We start from the raw sequence: 13,417 nt of genomic DNA, 5'->3' as shown, positions 1-13,417 counted from the left end.
GGATTTACTAGAATTTAAAAACTAGGTATCTCAATGTTTGCGGCCGAGTGATGGTGACACTGTGCTTGACATTCATTCTCATTTCTTGCATGGGACCTAAGAATGCACCCAAGGCTCAAATATTTGATTTTTCAACCAATTTATATGCACCGGAGCATGTGCATGTAGCTCAAATTCGAATTATGCACATAAATGCATTGAAAACTCACTTAATGCATAAAAAATGTCCAAACGAACCCCAAAAATCACAAAAAATGACGCAACATTCCTGTTGTTCTATGTTGACACTAGAAAAAATTTGGAAGCAATTAGAGGCAATGGATATCGTTTCGCCCCCAAAGTTGGGGCGTTCCCTACCGAAACCATCATGCTTCTTGTTAGAAACTCTGGTTTGTGAGAAGCATATACCCAAACCTACCCCAGATGGGACAAAAACTTTACCACGGCATGTTGATGCCTCTCCATGATAGCATGCCAAGTTTCATGAATTTCAGACAAGTTTTGGATTTACTAGAATTAAAAAAAGAGGTATCTCAATGTTTGCGGCTGAGTGACGGTGGCACGGTGTTTGACATTCATTCTCATTCCTTGCATGGGACCTAATCATGCACCCAAGGACCAAAGATTTGATTTTTCAACCAATTAATATGCACTGGAGCATGTGCATGTAGTTAAAATTTGAATCATGCACATAAATGCATTAAAAACTCACTTAATGCATAAAAATGTCCAAACGAACCCCGAAAAATCACAAAAAATAACACAACATTCCTGTTGTTCAATGTTGACACGATAATCTTTTTAAAGCAATTAGAGGCAATGGATATCGTTTCGCCCCCAAAGTTGGGGTGTTCCCTACCAAAATCATCATGGTTGTTGTGAGAAGCTATGGTTTGTGAGAAGCATATACCAAAACCTGCCCCAAATGGGACAAAAACTTTACCATGACATGTTGATGCCGCTCCATGATAGCATGCCAAGTTTCATGAATTTCGGATGAGTTTTTGATTTACTAGAATTTAAAAACCAGGTATCTCAATGTTTGCGGCCGAGTGACGGTGGCACGGTGCTTGACATTCATTCCCATTTCTTGCGTGCTACCTAAGCATGCACCCAAGGACCAAAGATTTGATTTTTCAACCAATTTATTTGCACTGGAGCATGTGAATGTAGTTCAAATTTGAATTATGCACATAAATGCATTGAAAACTCACTTAATGCATATAAATGTCCAAACGAACCCTGAAAAATCACAAAAAAACACAACACTCCTATTGTTCTATGTTGACACGAGAAATTTTTTGAAAGCAATTAGAGGTAATGTGTAACATCCCAAATTTTCAATTTGGAATGTTATACATTATATCATAATTGCATATCATATTTTATTGCATTTTGGTTGATCCTAGCAATTCCGCGCAACTCAAGGACCCACGGAGAGAGTTGGGGATTTCGTTATTTTCATATTCGAGTTTTTTTCGAATTTGAAAAGAGGATCGTTTGATTTTAATTATTTACTCTTCGATTATTTCTTTTATAAAAATAAAAGAGAGAGGATAAAATGAATTCATCAAAATAGAGAAATATCGAAGACTTAATATTAAAATCAAATAAAATTTTTATTCGGAGTTTTATTGCTATTTTATTTGAATTAGGAAAAAAGTGTGTTTTTCAAGATTGCATTTTAGGCCCAAATAAATGTTCACCTTGTCCGCCGTATTTTTAGAGGACGGGGAAAATTTATTTTGGGAATTTTTGAGTCCGTTTAGTATTTCTTTCCTTTTATTTTCTGAGCATTGAAATTATTAAAAAAAGGGCGAACTGACTCCGGGCCGTAAGCGGCCAGGACTCCTCGGGCCGGCCCTTATAAGCCGCGGCCACGAGCCTCGACCAGCCCAAGCCGCCACTGCGCGCTAACCTTAACCCTAGCCCTGATCCGCCGCCGTTGCCCGCGCCGCCGCCGCCGCCCAGCACCGCCGCCGCCGCCCAGCGCCGCCTACCACCCACCGCCATGCCGCGCCCCGCGCCGCCGCGCCAGAGCGTCGGACCCACGCTGGACCCCCCATAGACCTCAAGGTAGTTGCCTCGGTTATCGAGAGAAAACCGTTTTGTTTTTTTTTTAAACCCTAGATCCGTTTTTTATTTAGATCCAGTTTGGTTTTTTTCTGTTTAGTTATTTAGCGAACGCCCGTTTTTACGTTCGTTTTAGCGAACGGTTTTCACCGTTTAGCCGCAGACAGCGAACATTCGTTCGTTAGCCTGTTCGTCAGTTTTTCTTTTTCTCGGATTTTCCGCGATTATTTTCGATCGCGATTTCTGATCCGATTTTCGTTCTAGTATAACTTTTCGCTCGTTTAATGGAATCAGGCGATTCAAATGCCTAGAGTTTCGTCTCGAAACCCTCTTTCCGTTTAATCAACTTTAACAAGTTTTTTCTACTTTAAAATTTGACTTTAGTCCAGATTAGTAAACGTAGCCTATTTCTTTCGCTGTTTGAGTTTTGTTGCTTCGTCTGATTTGATTCTTTTTGCAAACCGGAGTTCTTAAGTTGAATTTTTATGGTTAGATCTCTTATTCGAGTGTTACCCGTGCCCTTGCTTGATTGCTTATTGTATGCTTGTTTGTTTGCGATAGAACACCTAGAGTGCGAAGCGTCCTACTACGCGTCTCTAGGTTTCGCGGATCATCAACAAGGCAAGTAACACTTTGATCATTCCTCTTACTACCCAGTTTTTATTGCATTAGATCAACCCTCAAACATTGCATGGTTAGGATCTGAACTAAACTGTGGGTTGGGAAGTAGTTGATGAGGTAGGAACCTATTACCCTGTTTATTATCAAACCCTAGGAGTTACTTCTACATTATGCTTATACTGCTATGCTATGCTCGTAGACCTGGATTGGGTTTGAGAGTTTTCATGACAGATGTGAGTATTGTTAATTAATGGTTCAATTCAAGGTGGCAACTTTAATACACATCTGGGTGGATTGAGGCACCCGGGGAACCCAGTGATTACCTGTATTTTTTGGAAATCCCGGGGTACCGTGTGATTCTCCTATGGACTGCCACCCAGGCTCAAAGGGATCATAAGATTATTCATACTGGAAACTTCTGTGTGCAGCCTCATGCTATTATGGGCTCTAGCATAGTTTATTAAGTTGTGTGAACTCTTACAGTGGTAGACTAGCATATGTAGGGGATGTTGGTGTACCGGTCTACCCATCGTAAGGTGCTAATGCTTATGAAAGACTGTGTCTCGGTCATCCATTTCTCAAACATTATGTAGTGCAAGAAATCCAATGGAGGAGATCGAGTCTTGTGGGGAAAAGTGCACAAACCTCTGCAGAGTGTACAAACTAATCATGGTTAGTTGTGTCCCCGGTTATGGACATCTTGAGTATATAGTTCTTGGATTATCATGTGGATCTCATCACTCTTAATTATATAATTTTGTTTGGGTTAATGATTATTTTTAATTGGGATTGAGATGGGGTTTACCATTCTCAATGTTTTCAACAAATTTTGTAGTTAAATAAAATATATTCCTTTGCAGTAGGGAAAAATTGGCTTTACGCAAAACATATCAACCATACAGCCTCCACCAGCCATATATGCATATAGTGATAGCTTTATTCTATTCATTATTCTCTTGTGTTACCTTGCCATCATATTCTATGTGCTGACCCGTTTTTGGGCTGCAACATATCATGTTACAGACTTTTCAGACGACGAGTAAGGAGCCTTAGGTAGTGGTCTTTCACTCAGTGATGTCGTTGGAGTTGATGGACTCACTTTATCTTCCAAGCCTTCCGCTGTTATCTTATTAGATGGCCTTAAGCCATATTTATTGTAATAAGTGTGTTATTGACACTTTGTTATAAATCCTTCAAGTACTATATGTGTCAGCATTACCGATCCAGGGATGACACATATACACAGAGATTAGACTGTTTGAGGTCTAGTCTCTACAAAGATGGTATCATAGCACACGCTGACTGTAGGACACGACCACTAAGCTAGAGCCCTAGATCACTACTCTCTTCTCACTTCTAACTCCTCTCCATTTTCTACTCTTTAGGATGGCGGATGCAAGGATCAAGTTCACGCAACCGGATGAAGACACCCCTTTTGGACGTCACTTGAAGGAACTCACTAAGTACCTAAACATTGGAATACCAAGCTTCACCGGGACTTACAATGCCACTTTACCAGAAGAGGAGCGCTGGATGATTCAAGATCAAGTACCAGGAAGGACATTTACGCCAGTCACGAAGCCCATAGAGTTTTCTTTTGATGCACCAACCTAGAGTCTAGGAAAGAGTATGGCAGCTCACATCATAATGGGACGCATCAGAGAAGTTTACCAAAAGGATCTCAAGGATACTATCTACCATATTTGTGGGCGCCAAGATGAGAAATGGGAGATGATCAGCACTAGGAAGGATAGATCAATTGCCGCTTTCATTCAGGAGTTAAACCAGCACATCCGTCGCCAGGAGAATCAGATGTGCGTAGGCATGATGGATTTGAAGAAGGCAATGACAAGGATCATGAAGCTTGAAGAAGAACTCAACGCTATGCGCGTAGATTATGAGGAGGAAATCGTCGTGCTAGTGGAAAAGAATGACGACCTGGAAAGGAAGCTAGGAGTTTTCATGGGAGACCCCGCGCCAGGAGAAGAAGACGAATAACCCAAGGAGATTCGCCCTGAGGATTACATCATCATCGACGACACTGATTCGGATCCCGACGATAGCGACGATGACTATGTTGATGAAGCTAGAGCAGATATCATGGAATCTTCAACCGAACAATATTTCTAGTTGTCCACCAAAACAGTAGTAGTAGTCTACCATGTAAATAGTATAGTCCAAGCACTTTTATAACGATAAGTTCTAGACCGATTGTATGCCTTTGATTGATTGAGTTAAATGATTGTGTTTGTCTCATGTGCATATGGGTAGTGTTTTCTCACTAGACCTCATTCTATTCTATTCTCTTCTCTCCAAACCCCAGATGCCTCTGAGATGTGACCCCGAATTTACCTTTCCACCGGAGCTCACTCAGTTGATCCAGCAGCAGAATACCTTGATGCAGTTGTTAGTTCAGAACCAAGCCAACAACAACAACCCATCACCACCACCCCCGGTTGACAACTTAGCCCATTTTCTGAGGTTGCAGCCGCTGGTGTTTTCCAGTAGCACCGAGCCAATAGTTGCAGATGATTGGCTCCGTGGGATTGGAAGGGAGTTAACCACTGCAGGATGCACATATGCTGAGAAGGTGTGTTTTGCGGCACACCAATTGGATGGACAAGCAACCTCATGGTGGGAGAATTACACTGTCACCTATCCTATAGCCACTGTCACATGGGATCAGTTCCAGCAAGCTTTCCGCACTGCTCATGTTTCAGCAGGAGCTATGGCCATGAAGAAGCGTGAGTTTCACAACTTACGCCAAGGAGGGCGCACTGTTGGCCAGTATGTGGATGAATTTAGTAAGCTAGCACGTTATGCCCAGATGACGTTACTATAGATGCAGCTAAGAAGGAGAAGTTTCTGGAAGGACTAAATGATGAGCTGAGCATGCAGTTGATGGTAGCAAATTTCAATAACTACTAGGAGTTGGTGGATAGAGCTCTCATGCTTGAAGGGAAGCAGCAGCAGATTGACAGCCGCAAGAGGAAGTATGGACAAGGGAAGTATAATTCTGGAGCTCAGCAGAGACCCCGTTTCACCCCGAACCCGGGAGGACTTGTGCATAACCATGGAGGCCACACTCATAATGGAGGAAGTTCACACAACCATAGTGGCCCCAAGAACGGAAATGGTAATGGAGAAAGCAACGGAAAGAACCGTTCCAACCCAGCAACACCTGTCAAGAAGGATATAAGCCACGTTACTTGCTACAAGTGCCAAAAGACCGGACATTACGCCAATGAATGTCCTGAAGCTAAAAACGGAAACGGAAATGGAAGCTCTAGGAAGAAGCCCAACCCTTTCACCAGGGGACAGGTGAACCACGTTAACGTGGAGGAGATTGAAACCCAGCCAGATGTTGTAATAGGTAAGTTTTTGGTTAAGTCATTTACTGTTGTCGTTCTTTTTGATACTGGTGCATCTCATTCATACAGATCGAGGGGATTTGTGGATAAGTATAAACTCCCACCAAAGTTCCTAGTACGCCAATGTTAGTGAGCTTTCCAGGAGCAGAGTACATGGCAAGCCAATGATGTTTTCAGATGCCATTGGCCATAGGTAGGCACGTTCCCCTCAGACCTGATTATTCTGGAGTCGCAAGGTTTAGATGTGATTCTGGGTATGGATTGGCTATCGATGTATGGAGGAAACATCGATTGCGCCAGTAACTCGATTTTGCTCACCACCCTAGAAGGAAGAAGGATCAAGTATGTGTCCCGGCATGTCCCGAATAGGACTCAAGTAAATTGCTTATCGGGAGTAGTACAGGAGGAAGTACCAGTGGTGAATGAATTCCCGAATGTATTTCCAGAAGAGTTGCCAGGCATGCCACCGTATAGAGACATCAAGTTTTTGATTGAGATTTTGTCAGGCACATGAGCAATATCTAAGAGACCATACAGGATGCGCACTTAGGATTTGGAGGAAATTAAGAAGCAGATTAAGGAGTTACTGGATAAAGGATATATTTGCTCAAGTTCATCGCCTTGGGGATCACCAGTACTTCTAGTGGAAAAAAAGGATGGATCATTAAAAATGGTCGTTGATTATCGTGGATTGAATGAAGTAACAATCAATAATAAGTACCCACTGCCGATGATCAATATTTGTTTGATCAGCTGCAAGGAGCTAAGGTGTTTTCCAAGATTGATCTGCGATCAGGGTACCACCAGTTGAAGATTCGAGAGCAGGATATACCTAAGAGAGCTTTTACCACAAGGTACGGGCTATATGAGTATACCGTTATGTCATTTGGCCTGACTAACGCACCTGCCTATTTTATGAACATGATGAACAAAGTGTTTATTGAGTTTTTGGATAGGTTCGTCGTAGTGTTCATAGAAGACATTCTAGTCTACTCGAAGAATGAAGAGGAGCATAAGGAGCACTTGTGTTTGGTACTTGGGAAGCTCATAGAACATCAACTATACGCCAAGTTCAGCAAGTGTGAGTTTTGGTTAAAGGAAGTGGGATTTCTTGGACATGTTATATTCGGATAAGGAATAACAGTAGACCCCAACAAAGTCATCACTGTGACAAATTGGGAAGCACCCACTATGTCGGTGTACTAGAATAGGGGTACCCTAGTACCCCGAACTTGTGCACGGGCAGTTGCAGCACCCCGCGGCAAGGCTTGCCGGGCGAACGCCAAGATCCTCCGTGGTTCCCTTGGAGCCATTCAAGAACAAAGTATTTAAGCTCAGGAGACAAGGCCCCGGCAAGCGGAGCTTGCCGGGAAGGCCAACCAAGGCACTCCAAGGAACTTGCCGCGACGCGCCACGCGCTCCGGCAAGGCAACAAGGCCCCGGCAAGAGGAGCTTGCCGGGAAGACCAACCAAGGTACCTCGAAGCCTGGTGAGCGACAAGCTTCCGGACCCGACAAGATAACAGCAGTGGCAAGGCGCTTACCGCGGCAGGCGGCCACTCTATGCCCACGCTCGAGCGCATCCACCAATGTGTCGCTCTGGGGGCCTCTCCAGGCACGCGTGGCGGGAGGCTATGCAGCCAGCGGTGCACAGTGGCATGCGAAGCTGACAAGATCGCCATCGTGGCGAACTGTGGCGCCCCTAACGGTCCTTTTCTGCACTGTTTGGGCGACTCAGACGGGCATTTAATGCCCTTGTCCCCTGCCGTCAGGGTTAGGTAGGGTGCACTGTACAAGTAACTGTACCAACCACCTCACTTTTTACATTTGTACCCTTCTCTGCGTTGCCACCTGTCGGTGACCCCTTTAGCGTATAAAAGGAGGCCCATGCGCAACGTAGAGGGGGTTCGATTGGTTCGAAACCCAGAAAAACACTACGCTCTCTCTCTCTCTGGAGCAAGAACACAAGATAATCAAACAAGCAGCAGTAGGAGTGTTATCTCTCCGGAGAGCTCCGAAGCTGGGTAAACTGCTCGTGTGCTTCGCTTCGATCTGCTCTTCGTGTGATCTCCGCCCCCCGCTGAACCGAAAGGGGCTCGGTCCTCCGGCCCCATAGATGTTCGTGGATCAGTTTCCTCGACATCTTTGGCGCGCCAGGTTAGGGGGCGTCGAGATTGTGTGAACCTGATCCGGCGTTCACACGAGCTAGATCTTCATTCCCTTCATCAACATGCCACCGAAGAAGAAGACTTCGGCGGCAGCTGCTCCGTCCACGTCACTTCCGCCACCGTTGGAGCAAACGGGTGGTGGAATGGACGCCGGCGGAAGAATGGACGTCGACGAGGAAGCTTATGATGCTGCCAGGTCCAAGGACAAGGCTGCACAAACCTCGGCGACTGTACATGTTCCGCGCCACTCTCAGGAGGCGCAAGACCAACAGCGTCATGGCACTCGCAGTGCCATACGCATGATAGGCCAAGACCAAGCTGGTGGATCTCGGGGCGCTCAAGACCAGCATGCACGCCAGCGTGCTGGCACGAGCGGGGCACGGTTGCCTGGATGGGATACTGCTCCTTCTAACATCTTTAGAAGTCCGAGCACGTCCCGCTCCTCACGCCGTCCGCCACTGCCACCCACCACTCCAGCAGAAGCTTTGGCGCAAGCTCAACTGCTCCTAGATTACCCTCCGACGTCGGACAAGATCGATGAATGGAGGGCCACCATTCAGAGTCTCATCGGCTACGCCAACGGAGACACTCCACGGCAGCCGAGCGCGTCGCCGCCGCGGCAGGGTTGCCGGTGGCGACGAAACGGGTGGAGGTGCAACTACCATGCAATCACCACCCCGAAGGCCAAGATCGCCGACTCCCCGGATCCACCTCGACAGCGACTCCACCGCATCGTCGGATCCACGAGCTCGTCGCGATCAGCGCCAAGTTCTTCATGATCGACAACAAGAAGACGCTCGAACTCGCATCGAGCGCCGAAGAGAAGTGCGACGTCAATCCGACAAGCGCGCTGGGCCCTCTGTTGACATGCATGCGCCAGGGGAACCAGGCGATCTACCGTACACGGTAGGTTGCCCTGCGTTCACTCGTGAGCTGCGGCAAGTCCAGTGGCCCAGCACGAAGAACTTCAAGTCAGACGTACCGGAGAAGTACGACGGCAAGACGCATCCGTCGGAGTTCCTCAGGATCTACACCATTGCAGTGCGGGCTGTCGGGGGACGGGATGACAAGATCCATACCAACTACTTCCCGCTGGTGCTCAAGCCCAACGTCAGATCCTGGCTCATGCACTTGCCGGACAACTCCATATCCTCTTGGGCTGATCTGTGCCATCAGTTTGTCGGCGCCTTCACAGGCGGACACAAGCCTCATGGCTAGGAGAGTGATCTTCATCTGCTCACCCAGAAGGAAGGAGAGCCACTGCGCAAGTACATTCAGAGATTCAGCAGTGTGCAGCACAACATCCCAGACGTCCACCCTGCCGCGGTGATCAGCGCGTTCCATCAGAACGTGCGAAACCGCAGGATGCGGGAGGAAATGGCGATGTGCAAGATCAGGGACGGCAGTGAGTTATATGCACTAGCCGACAAGTGTGCACGTGCTGAGGAAGGGAGGAGACTCCCCGGAGAGAATGTAGGAGCGGGAGGATCTGACAGTGAAGATGCTGCCCCGGCAAGGAAAAACCGGCGGCGGAACAACAGGAAGAGGAAAGGAAAAGAGGTGCTAGTTGTTGAGCAGTCCGGCAACGGTGGTGGCGCCAAGAAAGCCAAAGTTGGTGACTCCGGCAAGGAGGTTGCCGCGGAGGTGGCGGTCGCCGACAAGCAGGACGGCACCAACAAGCAGTATTGCAAGATCCACCGCACCAAGGGCCATGATCTCCAGAGCTGCAAGAAAGTCGAGCAGCTTGTTGAGCAATAGAAAGCTGAATACGAGCGGCGCGACAAGGAGAAGGCCCAGGAAGGTGCTGGGGATCCAGCAAGAAACGTCCCGGCCGAGGAGGACGCCGCGGCAAGGCCAAGTAGCGGCAAGGAGACAGACCTCCTCGCGGCCGCGACAAGGATGAAGATGATGACGACGATGAAGACATGGATGATGAGGAGACTGATGAGCAGGAGTTCCAGAAAGCCACAGAGGTCCTGTGCGTTGACGGTGGTGCTTCTCTGCATACCTAACACCGTCAGCTCAAGCAGTGGGTGCGGGAAGTTAATGCAGCAGAACCACCCGTCGAGTCACGCAAGCCTCTGAAATGGTCCAGCACGCCTATCATCTTTGATATTGAGGACCACCCTGATCGCATAACTGCGGTCGGGTGCTTGCCGATGTTGGTTTCACCAACAATCCGCAATCTCAAGGTCACTAAGATGCTAGTTGACGGCAGGGCCGGCTTGAACCTGATCTCCTCCACGGTGCTCCAGAAACTCCAGATCCCTGACAGCGAGCTCGAAGAGACCGGTACATTTCAAGGAATCAACCCGGGAAGGAGCAAGCCGAAGGGAAAGATCACGTTGCCGGTAACATTTGGCAGTGAGCTGAACTTCAAGACTGAGAGGGTCACGTTTGATGTTGCTGACTTTCCATTACCTTACAATGGAATCCTTGGCCGTCCGGGACTCGCCAAGTTCATGGCAGCCTCTCACTATGCGTACAACGTACTGAAAATGCCAGGCCCGATAAGTGTCATCTCTGTCCCTGGCGACAAGAAGGATGCTCTTATCTGTGCCGACAAGATCTACCGGGAAGCAGCAGTCGCAGCAGAACGCAAGACACTTGCTGCTGAAGCTCCTGGGGGGAAGAAGAAGACCAAGTCCGGCAAGAGCTCTGATGCCCACTCCGGCAAGCGCACCTCTTCGGAGTGCTATGCTACCGTCGAGGACGCACCATCGAGCTCCACCGGCAAGTGTAAGAAGGCAATGGCAGCTCCACCTGAGACCAAGAAGGTGTCCGCCATGGAGGACGACACTGGTGGTACCTTCACCATCAGCGCCACTCTTGACCCCAAATAGGAAAGCGCGCTCGTTGCTTTCCTGCGGGCGAATGTCGACGTGTTTGCGTGGCAACCGTCTGATATCCCTGGTGTTCCCAGGAAAGTAATTGAGCACCACCTTGCCGTCTGTCCTCATGCGTGGCCCGTCAAGCAGAAAGTCAGGAAACAGGCAGTGGAGCGCCAAGAATTCATCGCAGAAGAAATCAAGAAGTTGGAAGCAGCAGGCCTTGTCAGAGGAGTGCTCCATCCCACGTGGTTGGCCAATCCTGTTGTCGTGTGCAAGGCTAACGGGAAATGGAGGCTTTGTATTGACTTCACTGATGTTAATAAAGCTTGTCCCAAAGACCCATTTCCCTTGCCGCGCATTGACCAGATTGTTGACTCCACAGCCGGATGTGATTTGCTTTCATTTCTTGATGCATACTCAGGATACCATCAGATCTTCATGGCAGAAGAGGATGAAGAGAAAACCGCATTTATCACCCCGTGTGGCACATACTGCTTCGTACGGATGCCTTTTGGTTTGAAGAATGCTAGTTCAACATTCGCAAGGGTAGTCCACCACGCTTTTGAGCTGCAGATGCACAGAAATGTGGAAGCCTACATGGATGACATAGTGGTCAAAAGCAAGAATAGGGCGACCCTGATTCAAGATTTAGACGAGACATTTGCAAATCTGCGCAAGATCAACCTCAAGCTTAATCCCGAGAAGTGCGTGTTTGGAGTCCCTTCTGGCAAGCTTCTCGGGTTCTTCGTGTCTCAGCTGGGAATTGAAGCCAATCCCGACAAGATCAAGGCCATTGAGCAGATCGAAGCACCAAAGCGCGTCAAGGATGTACGAAGGCTTGCCGGTTGCGTGGCTGCTCTCAGCAGGTTTATCTCTAGATCTGCTGAGCGCGCCCTGCCATTTTTCAAAATTTTGAAAAAGGCAGGTCCAATAAAATGGACTCCGGAGGCGGAGGCTGCACTGCAGGACTTGAAGAGATACCTGTCCTCCACTCCAACACTTGTCGCACCTAAGCCGCAAGAGAAGTTGCTGCTGTATATAGCGGCAACCAATCAAGTGGTTAGTGCTGCGTTAGTGGCGGAGAGGGAGGCAGATGATGAGCCAGCAACCACGGCAGATGCATCCAGCGACAAGCAGGGGGCTTCACCGACAAGCTCTGGTCCCGACAGAGATGGATCTGCGCAGGAGCATGATAAGATGCAGAAGAGAATGGTGCAGCATCCAGTTTACTTTGTCAGTTCCCTTCTACAGGGGGCTAGATCAAGGTACTTTGGTGTGCAGAAGTTGCTTTTCGGCCTCCTCATGGCCTCGAGAAAGCTGCGCCATTACTTCCAAGCACATGAGATCACAGTCGTCACTCGCTTTCCGCTGAAGAGGATACTGCAAAATCCAGAAGCGACAGGTAGGATTGTCGAGTGGGCGCTGGAACTGTCAAGCTTTGGCCTCAAGTTTTAGAGCACTTCAACTATCCAAAGAAGAGCATTGGCAGAGTTCATAGCAGAATGGACACCAACACTAGATGAAGAAATTCCAGAGACGAGCATCCCCATCAAAGAGGCAAGCAAAGAGTGGCTGATGTACTTTGATGGTGCCTTCTCGCTGCAAGGCGCCGGTGCGGGCGTGCTGCTTGTCGCGCCCACTGGAGAGCACCTCAAGTACGTAGTCTGGATGCACTTTCCCAAGGAGCAAGCAACCAACAATACTGCAGAGTATGAAGGATTGCTTGCCGGTCTCAGAATCGCAGCAGACCTTGGGATCAAGAAGCTCATTGTCAGGGGTGACTCACAGCTTGTCGTCCGCCAAGTGAACAAGAACTACCAGAGTCCATTGATGGAAGCATATGTTGATGGAGTGAGGAAGCTAGAAGAGCACTTTGATGGCCTACAGATGGAGCATATCCCAAGAGCTCAGAATGACATTGCTGATGGCCTGTCAAAGTGCGCTGCACTAAAGTTACCTGTGGAACCAGGGATCTTTGTGCTCATGTTGACTCAACCATCCGTAACACCATCAACTGGACAAAGCAAGAAGAGGAAGTTGGTTTCTAGTGACTACTTTCCGGCAGAGCTCCCCGAAGCCGCCGCCAAGAAAGTCCCCAAGATCAACACCAAGGATGCTGAGGGGCAGTCTGCTCCGGCAAGCCTTATGGTTTGTTCCGTTGAAGCAGACGCTCCCGACAAGTTTTGCTCCGGCAAGCTTGCCGGGGAACATCAAGCTCCGGCAGGGCCGCAAGTCCTTGCCGTAGAAGCAGATGTTCCCGCAGCAGCAGATGTGCCTTTAGTCCTTGTTGTCGAGCCACAAGCTCCAGCATGGGCACAGCAGATTGTCCATTTCTTTCAAACAGGAGACCTTCC

This window comes from Triticum dicoccoides, chromosome 4A, assembly GCF_002162155.2.
Source record: "Triticum dicoccoides isolate Atlit2015 ecotype Zavitan chromosome 4A, WEW_v2.0, whole genome shotgun sequence".
NCBI lineage: Eukaryota > Viridiplantae > Streptophyta > Magnoliopsida > Poales > Poaceae > Triticum > Triticum dicoccoides.
The sequence above is the reverse complement of the archived record's forward strand: the minus strand, read 5'-3'. Positions refer to the sequence as shown.